This window comes from Triturus cristatus, chromosome 4_2 (genome assembly GCF_964204655.1).
Source record: "Triturus cristatus chromosome 4_2, aTriCri1.1, whole genome shotgun sequence".
In the NCBI taxonomy this organism is placed as follows: domain Eukaryota; kingdom Metazoa; phylum Chordata; class Amphibia; order Caudata; family Salamandridae; genus Triturus; species Triturus cristatus.
In genome coordinates this window covers 938266261-938276848 of record NC_140586.1, presented here as the reverse complement: position 1 = coordinate 938276848, position 10588 = coordinate 938266261, and the positions used below count along the sequence as shown (strand labels likewise).

The window sequence follows — 10588 nt, the reverse complement described above, 5'->3', positions numbered from 1 at the left end:
CCAAACACATCCTGCTGCACACGGAGAGGCTGCAATTCCCCATAGAGCCTGTTGTTGTGATGTCCCACACTATGTCCACCCGTACCATCCGCAATGTTTCAGAGGCAAGGTTTACACACATTGATGCCTTCATCAGACTCCACACTCCACTACAGATGACTGACAAGAAGGGTGACTATCATGTCATGTGAGTGATGCTACATGTGATATGCTCCATAGTGAGAAGACATGTATGCATGGTACCACAACATGCACAGAAGCAGTCCCCACACATTCCCAACCCGTACCACCACCAAAAAGCCTTGCTGCAATCCTTACCCAAACTGACATTTCCACATGTCCGTGCATGGAACGCTGATTCTGCACACGTTGCAATCCTCATGAGGAATAGCAGGAGGACAACAATGACACGAGCAGACAACAGGCGCAAAAACCTGGGAATGACAGACATACAAGAAGTCACCTAAAACAATTCTCCCCGCACACATGGTCATTAACGAAACATGAACAATGTTGGACACATGCAAATTTCAAAAAAAGTCTCTCTGCAAAACTGTGTGGCATGACATCATCACTCGAGTGACACATCAGAACACACATCAAAGTCACTTTGCATTCAGTCAGCTGGACACACACATTGCAACACATGCCACTCAATGCTACAAGCTTGCACACTCATACCCAGTGACTCACCATTATGAGAAGAAGTTGCGTATAAGCTGACTCTGGATATCATCCTCCTCCTCCTCCTCATCACTAGCCTCGTGACCAAGCCCTTGATCCTCCACGGGTGGATGTTCCTGCTCATCCAGATCCAGGATGAGTGGCACTGCCTTCTCAACTGCCATGTTGTGCAGCATGCAGCACACGAAGGAAGATTTGGCAGACCTTCTCCGGTGCATATGGGAGGGACTCGCCTGTCTTGTCAAGGCACCGGAATCGGCTCTTCAGGAGTCCAAACGTCCTCTCAATCACTCGCCTGGTCTGCCCGTGTGCATTGTTGTACCGGTGATCTGCAGCTGTTCTTGGGTTGCGGAGAGGTGTCAGCAGCCATGGCATTTTGGGATATCCAGAGTCCCCTACATGGAAACATCATGTAAATCACTGGGTCAGGAGATGCCGTAAGAACCAAAGATACCGCAACACACAGGACAGAGTATACCCACCAACAAGACATGCTCGTTCGTTGTGCCGCCGCAGCATCATTTGTGGCACCCTGCTACGCCTCATGATGTAGGCATAGTGTGCTGATCCTGGAAAATGTGCACAGACATGGGAAATCAGCATGTTAGCAAGACACACCACAAGGGCATTTATTGAGTGGTAATGTTTTCTATTGCGATAGGCTTGCTCCTGTGCCTGTGGTGGTACCAAAGCCACATGTGTCCCATCAATGGACCCAATGACATGGGGCATCCCTCCCAGGGCATAGAAATCACCCTTGACATCTGTCAACTCCTCAGGAGTAGGAAATTGGATGAATTCATCAAGGTGCTCCAACATGGCTGCCAAAACCTCATGCAGGACACGGCTGAACATTGTCTGTGACATGGTAGGAAGGGGCCTGTTCCAGTCACTTATTGCGATCAGTGAGGCTGATTAAGTGGTGATGAACAGGTTCAACATTGAAATCCATCGGCTTTGAGTCTCTGTGCCCTCCCCTTTAAGATTTGACTAACCAACAGTGTTACATCAGGCCCCTCACACCTCTCCGATGAGGAACACCATAGACCAGTGGTCTTAAAACTTTTTAATGCCACCTCCCCATCCTCCCAGCAATCAAAGGGCGCCCCTTAGAACTTTTCACAACTATTCTATTCAATTGGCAATGTTTAAATATGTCTAGACTTATTTGAGCATTGTAGTTAAGTTCTGTTTTAAAAATGCAATCAAATGCATGATTGCCCAACATACTGTTCTAGTCAGGCAGGCCTTACTATAGCTTAATAGCCCGCTGCCGAGGGCCTGCGGCTCGGGCCTAAAACACAGGTTCAGGGCCTTTAACAACCGGTATACCCTGAGGCAGAAAGGCTATAAGGCTATTAGAACATTCCACCCACTGAGGGTAGAATATTCTAAATTAAAAAGGGAGAAACATGAAGAGAAACATTGGAATGTTGGAGCTCCGGACTTATACCAGCCATTGCAAGCCCGGAGCTGCTTCAGTGGAGCTTCCAACATTCCATTGTTCTAATAACGGGTACAAGTGCCCACAGTGAGTTTATTTGAAGTGGGGGTTTTGAAGAACATTTGGAGTCCCGTCCGTTTTGACACATACTCCCAGCTAGGATATAAACGACAAAACATGTTAGTGATGGCCCACTGGAGAGCAGCTTACTGCCGCTCATTATTTTCACCTTAAAATAAAGCACTGGTATCAGTAGAATGCTTTTTTGGCCAGAGCTTGGCGCCCCATCTGGGATCACCCGATGTCCCCCTAAGGGGGCACACCCCCAGTTTGAACCCATCTACCCTGGACATACATTTCAAGCATTCATTGTTCCTAAATAAAAAAATCACAGAAGAGCTGACAGAATGTGAGTGAATGAATCAAACCATATTTTTTTCGGAATTAATGAATATTCCATGAAATTGATACAACAATAGCACAGAAGAAAACATCAATGACTAAAATGTATTTTAACATCAACTAATCAATTTATAAACAGTGGTAGGGAACAAGGAACTAGTGCGTCAAAAGGATTACACACATCCAGGTCTAAAAATGATTATTAATAGTTTGATTAAACATTTAAAGATACACAAACAGACTAACTAAAAGAATTCAATCCACCAATAGCTAAATGAAACCTGCGGAGATATGTTACCAGCAGCATCCTTCAATCTATGGGTGATGGGAATTCTTATGCTAATTCAGTCACTCTTTGACCTAAAACTCTCTAGTTTCACTTTGTGTCATACATTTGGCTAATTACTACAGAACGTCCAGATCATCTGAGGTTAGGAGGGAAGTTACACTCTCACACTAGCTTTCTTAAAAAAATGTTTTTTCATTTTAAGTGCCCTAATACAGTGAAAATGTATCTAAACACAACTGTTGGCAAATTGCTGCTCTGTTATAATTTTATTTGTCGCCTCAATGTCAGCTACTAGGTGTTTCAGAAATTGACGACCTCCTTATTCTGTACACTGCAATGAAAGCTATGGACAGATGTCTTGTTTATCAACCAAACTATCTCTTAAATTAGTTGTAACATCCCCAGTGCCCTCCGCCTAGCTTGAGAAGCCAGTTCTCTATGAACACCCACCATGTCATACAGGACAGGCAGCCAAGTCGATAGGAAGTCGTATTTCTTTACTTGAATGTCATTGGTTCACAAAGCCTTCCATACCAAAAGTGCCATGTTGGACGGAACTCTGGCTCCATGGATGGGCTGTGCTCTTTCTAGCATTTAACACCAACTAAATGTTTCATTTCCAAGTTCTGAAAGTGACCTCGTCCTAGGCTTCCAGACATTGACCTAGTGTGCTAGGCTGTATATCAAACCAGCTTTATAGGCATATCGGCTAGCATCTGCTTTAAAGAGAACCAGGGGCAGAAAACGGTTTGCCCATTCAAAAAAACAAATATAATCATTTTAATTTCCCAATTCTTGGTGGCAAATGTTTTGGTTCTCTAAAATTACCAAATGTCTCAGCCTCACTCTAGTAATTGTATTCAACTGTATTAATTTATAGATATGGTCCCCTGAAGTATTGGTGTAAAAATGTACACGAAATGAGGACATTTTAACACAATTCCATACACAGATTTGAGCAGAATAAACAGTGAGATGACAGTGATCCTTGTTCTAATCATCTACACTCAGTGACAACAAGAACATCAAAATGGTCCTGGGAAGTGGAGCAAGATATGGGGAGCCTGGAACAAGTATAGAGGTGATATCTGTCCCCCACCTTGTCAGCGAACCGATGACTAGGCTCTTGATACCCCCTAACCGCAAAGAAATGATACTTGTAACATATTTTGAAATGTGTAAATTGATACCGAAAGAAACTGAAGTCGCCTGCTTGTATGTAATCGATGTGTCTCAGTCGAAATGCTTTAATAAAAAGAAATAAAAAAAAAAAAGAACATCAAATTGATTCCATGAACTTTCTCCTCTGAATCGCAGCAGAACTCGTCAATAACAAATACATACCTCAATATGGACTACTTACTTTCCCATATCCTGGCCTAGTCCCGGAGAGCTTTTAGTTCCATTCTAGTCAATAAACATTTAAAGATAAGCTCCCATAGGACTATGGAATTATTATACCCCAGAGCAACCCACAGAATTTTCTATACAAAAGAAGCTCAAGCAAGTCCTACTCAGAAACACCAGTGGAGGGCATCATGGATAGCTTTTGCTAGGCTTTTAGCACTGTATGTTCTCACAAGGGCTTTGAAAAACAGCATTACTTACTATAAAAAAAGTTTAAAATGCCCGGTAAGTCCGGGACATGGGTAGATATGAAATCCAATCCTTAAATAACCTTAGCTTTATAACTGTTCACCCTTCCAAGGTGCTCACAACTTTCTGAGAAACTCTTTATACTCGGCTCCTTCATTCCACGTCCATCACAGATACTGTTGGTCCAGCTGTATCCCGATCTAACACCCAGTACATAAAGCTGCACTAAATAAGAACCTTAAAAAAAGTGTTTTTTGAATATGACAAATGTATGTTTACATCCCTCTTGTAGCAAAATACATCCAAGTACTGAACATTTTGTGGCATTTATATGGATTATTGACAAGGGGAGTACCAGGCGACACACATGTTTAGCGTTCCTAAAAAATAATGCATTGGTTGGGTAACAATGACTGAATTAAACGTAGTGTGGTACAGATCTCTGTATTACCAGTAGCACTTTTCTTTCCAACAACACAGGAGAGCTAGTACCATCTCAACCAAAGAAACCTTGTCAGTCCTGGGACAGACTGTCAAGTTGGACCCCCTTCAACTGCCATCTGTGCCAGACTCGCCCTAATTATGCTGGGTATGCACAGATATTGGTCTCAGGCTCACTGTGCCATGGTATTCAAGCTAGCCTGGCTAATGAGGAGTGATACCTCGAAACTGATCCTAGGATGCTTGTTTCTAGTCCAGGGTGGACCTGCCTTGGCAGCTAGGGCTGGATTGTTTCCATGAGGAGCAGGGTCAAGACTGATTTGCATATGCCTGGCTCTAAATTGTGGCAGGTTATGTGCTCCATTGCTTCAGAGTGGTAACTTCATTTTCTACATTCGGTACTGAAATTTGGGCGCCGCCATTTAAGTAAATGCTCTAAAAAAGGCCATTCTCCCAATCTCAGGACCATAAATTTTAACTTCTAAAAAAGTGCAAACGTGCATGATAAATAAGATGATTCAACCCCTGGTTTGAAGTCAGAAATAACCGCCCAGGCATGTCTCCTTCTGAACAGTTTTGCCCGGTCTGAATGAAAGGACCATAGCCGGACGCTTCTCTTAACACCAGTCTTTAACGCCGGCTGTGATGGATTTGTTCCCCAGTATTCCTTGACGCCGAGAAGCCGCAAGGAATGGTTGAGATGATGCCGACGTTTTTGGCTAGATTGGCTGGTCAATATTTAATTCCAAAGTCTAACCTCCAAGATGCCTTCCCGGGAATTGCGCAGTCTATTGCAAAGCTTGATAAACGCGCCGGCCTCGACACCATGATGGTCTAATAGTCCAAGTTCAAGTCTGATTTGGGCTGGCGACGAGGATCTTGGCATGCTCGTTTAAAATGTTGGTGGTTAATTTGTTTAGAGGGGCACTTAATGCGCCCATCATGATCTCATGCCCATATGATAGGTAGTTAGTTATCTTTGCCTTCATCACCTTTAGCAATGGGGTAAGGCTTGGGCCAAGTAGTTGTTTCGAAAGTTTCGCTGAGGCAACCTCGAGTGATCAGGCTTTTGCCCTTACTGCCTCTTTCTGCTTTACAAAGGAGCCTCTGGCGTCCCAAAAAATTCCTAAATATTTGTAATGAGATACGGTTGAGCAGACACTATTTGTTTGTCCCTGTATATAGATGATTTGAAGGCTTTTTGTGCTTGCTTGTAGTTGTTAAATAAGCTTGTCTTGCCTGGGTTTTTCCTAGCCAGGAGTAGGGCCAAGTTTCTTTGAGATTTTAACTTTTTTGTCGCTAATGAAATGCGAGGTTGTGTAATGTGCTGACGAGTACGGCTCGTAGACGGAAATTCGGACAATGATCACCATTTTTTCTACAAGTGTGAAAAAACCATTTAGGAAATATAATAACAAAGTGGACCTTTGAATTAGGAAAAGACAAATTGTGAACAACCAAGTATAATGAGTTATCAAAATATGTTTATTTGTACCAATGTTATTTTTTTATAATATTTATATATAAATTTATCTTTTTGTTTCCAAAAATTGAGACAACAACATATCATAGAGACAGACACTCAATATAAAAAACAGTATCAAAAAAGGATCTTCAATGCGATTGCGATGGAGATGATCAATATTCGGCACATAGTTGGTCCATGGTCCCTACTGAAGATATACAGGCATACTTCCACATTCATCCATTGCCTATTTCTATATAGATGCACTGTCTAATTTTTAACATAATTGTATAACAGTTGCCACATCGTAAGGACCGACCAAAAGAGTAACATCAGTTCAATTGTTGTCACATAGTTTCACAGTTGAAACGTAATCATAATTTTCATGGCTGAAAAATGTTGTGTCCTCATTTGTTCTACATCAGAGCTTCAGAGGTAAATGTCAGCACTGCAAGGGTTAACCCAGAGATCTGCAGCTCACATTCTCCTGCTTCAGAGGTAAATGTCATGCACTGCAAGGGTTAACCCAGAGACCTGCAGCTCACATTCTCCTGCTTTCACTTCTGATTTTCTACACTGTTCTCTGGCCGCTGTCACAGAACCATTAATGATGCATAAAATGACCAAAACACCCTTTTGCTCACTCACCCTTGCTTGTCCACACCAAATAATGCAGTCTATGTAAAGTTTAAAATGTTTATTTTTCAACTAACAAACTCTGTGCATTGTTCTATAATGCAGTAAACGAGCTAGCACCAGCGGAATAATACATAAGATTAAAACAATGATCAAAGTTACAATACCATAAAATAAGAAGGGGGAGATCATTCTGAATGACCAGTAGATATTACGGCTATAATGCCTAGACTACCCTCCCAGGTAGGATTATGTATATTATATAAAAGAAGATCTCTGGGCCAATTCTGGGGAACACCTCACCTTAGAACGTAGGAGTAAGGTTACATCATAGACTCAGCAAGGCTCTAGTTCGTAGAAGGAAATCTTCCGACTGTCTTAAGAAAGCTGCTGCGTGTTAGTATAATGCAAGCATTTCTCAATCGTGCCAAGAAGTGCCTAATGTTATGTTTAGGTAGTACGGACTGACCAGAACTGGAAAGCACAGCGGCTTGTTTCTCGACCTTGTACACTGTGAGCAAACTATAACAATATGAGCTCATGTGGGCACAAAGGCTTCTTGCTCAAGAAGATAAAGAGTGTCGTGCGCAAAAATAAAAAGACACGCAGCTAAAATGGCTGCTAACTCAGGCTAACTTTAGCAAAGAATAGCGTGACCCTAGGGGCCACAATACAGTTTTTCCCCAGTGTGTGCTCGCTGATGCTGTTTTAGGTATGATAAGCGACAAAATCTCTTCCCACATTCAGTGCACTGGAATGGTTTTTCCCCAGTGTGTGTTTTCTGATGCTGTTTTAGGTTTGATAAGCGACAAAATCTCTTCCCACATTCATTACACTGGAATGGTTTTTCTCCAGTGTGTGTTTTCTGATGCTGGTTTAGCTTTGATAAGCGACAAAATCTCTTCCCACATTCACTGCAATGGTATGGTTTTTCTCCAGTGTGTGTTCGCTGATGAATCCTTAATGTTGAATAATAACTAAAACTATTTCCACATTCACTGCACTTGAATGGTTTTTCCATTGTGTGTGTTCGCTGATGCTGTTTTAGGTTTGATATATATATAAAGCCCCTCCCACATTCATTGCACTTGAGCGTTTTTTCCCCTATGTGTGTTCTCTGATGCTTTTTTAGGTGTGTTGATCGAATAAAGCTCTTCAAACATTCACTGCACTTAAATGGTTTTTCTCCTGTGTGTTCGCTGATGAATCCTTAATGTTGAAGAATCACTAAAACTACTTCCACATTCACTGCAATGGTATGGTTTTTCCCCAGTGTGTGCTCGCTGATGTCTATGTAGGTCTGATAAATCTCCTCCCACATTCATTGCACTTGAATGGTTTTTCCCCAGTGTGTGTTTTCTGATGCTGCTTTAGGTACCATAATTTACAAAAGCTCTTCAGGCATTCACTGCAATGATATGGTTTTTCCCCTGTGTGTGTTTGTTGATGATATGTTAATACTGAAGAGGTACTAAAACTACTTCCACATTCACTGCAATGATATGGTTTTTCCCCTGTGTGTCTTCTCTGATGGAGTTTTAGGTGTATTAATTGACTTAAGCGCTTCCCACATTCATTGCACTGGAATGGTTTTTCTCCAGTGTGTGTTCGCTGATGTCCATGTAGGACTGATAAGCGAAAAAATCTCTTCCCACATTCATTGCACTGGAATGGTTTTTCCCCAGTGTGTGTTCTCTGATGTTGTTTTAGTTGTGCTAATTGAATAAAGCTCTTCAGACATTCACTGCAAGGATATGGTTTTTCTCCAGTATGTGTTCTCTGATGCCGTTTTGGTGTGATAATCGACTGAAGCTCTTCAGACATTCACTGCAAGGATATGGTTTTTCTCCAGTGTGTGTTCTCTGATGCCGTTTTAGGTGTGATAATCGACTAAAGCTCTTCAGACATTCACTGCAAGGATATGGTTTTTCTCCAGTGTGTGTTCGCTGATGTTCATGTAGGACTGATAAGCGACAAAATCTCTTCCCACATTCATTGCACTGGAATGGTTTTTCCCCAGTGTGTGTTCTCTGATGTTGTTTTAGTTGTGCTAATTGAATAAAGCTCTTCAGACATTCACTGCAAGGATATGGTTTTTCTCCAGTGTGTGTTCTCTGATGGTGTTTTAGGTGTGATAAATAGATAAAGCTCTTCGCACATTCATTGCACTTGAATGGTTTTTCACCAGTGTGTGTTCGCTGATGACTCATGAGTTTAGATGATTCCGTAAAACTACTTTCACATTCACTGCAATGATATGGTTTTTCCCCCCCGTGTGTGTTCGCTGATGCTTTTTTAGGCCTGATAATTGAATAAAGCATTCAGACATTCATTGCATTTGTGTGGCTTTTCCCCTGATGCAGTTTTAGGCTTGGTAAATATACTCTGTGTTTATAGCAGAACCCCCATTTCAGTTAACTGTGCTTTTCGCTGGTTGCTTTGGAATGGCCTGAAAGAGTTTACAATACACCTCTAGCACTGTGGTCTGATATCACTTTAAGAAGCAGAGTACTGCTGTAACCACCTCATGATCAGAACTGGTATTGGACATGTTTAAACAAAAAGTGGTTGATCAGTGTTGTCTTAATTTTCTCGAGGTCATTTCTTCATCTTGAGGCACGGAGGTGCACAACTGAGACCCGTAGAACCACTGAATTGCCCTTGACGGTACTTCCAAGATCTGTCAGTTTATGTTCAGGTTCGGCCGCCTCTGTCGGCACTTATGTTTTCCTGAATACTGGAACTCAATGTTTCGGACTTTGCTATTGCAGATTTACAGTATTATCTCCATTATTCTTAAACATTTTGTGCAATCAAGGATTGTTTTCTGTCGGATGTAAAGAGATTTAAATTACTTAAATAGAAAATACCAGAACGTGCATATACAATTTTTAATTGATTGTAAAAGCATCTCATTTATTACTATTGTTGAAACTTATGAAGACATATTTAAGACACATTTAACCATACAGAGATATTTGCATAAAAGTTCCTTTGAACATGCCACAATCTTATTTATTTCAGCAAAGGTGTTCATAGAGTAACTTAGCAAAAAATAGGGCGCTCGCATAGCACACATACACTAGTTACAGCTTTAGGTAGATGCATATGGTCAAGGTTTTGTTAAAACAAGAACAGCTCTTGGAGTAAGAGATGGATCACGAAGACTCAAGACAGCAAGGTGGACATCAGGTCACTGCATCCACTAAAGCCCCCCCCGGTCTCAGACTCTTGCTAACTCCCTCTATTGTTCACCGAGCAGAGGCAATCATCTCCCTTTATAATAATGGGATTATCCTCATCCAAGCATCTGAACGCTGCCTAGAATTACTTGATGACATTTTCCTCACTCATCAAACTCTCTGTGATGAATAAGTTTCCTCCCTGACCCAAGCTCATCCTAGCCATTTAGTCATTCCACGGGTACCTCGTTCTGTATCCTCCCCTCTCCCCACTTCTTGTATTGCTTCACCCCTTTCCCCTCCTCCCTATCCACCTTTATCAGACTACCCAACAGCATACATTTACCATTACCCTTGCAGATTGTTTCAACCAACATTTTTCGTCATAATAGCCTGAGCCCTCATCACACCCCAAGAGCAGCGACCACTGAAATACACTGACTCAATAC

The 10588-nt window shown here is 41.8% G+C and overlaps 1 pseudogene; it reads right to left on the bottom strand.

The window, feature by feature from the left end:
* Positions 1–8247: 8247 nt before the first annotated feature.
* Positions 8248–9325, bottom strand: LOC146838980 (uncharacterized; annotated as a pseudogene).
* Between the last annotated feature and the right edge of the window lie 1263 nt (positions 9326–10588).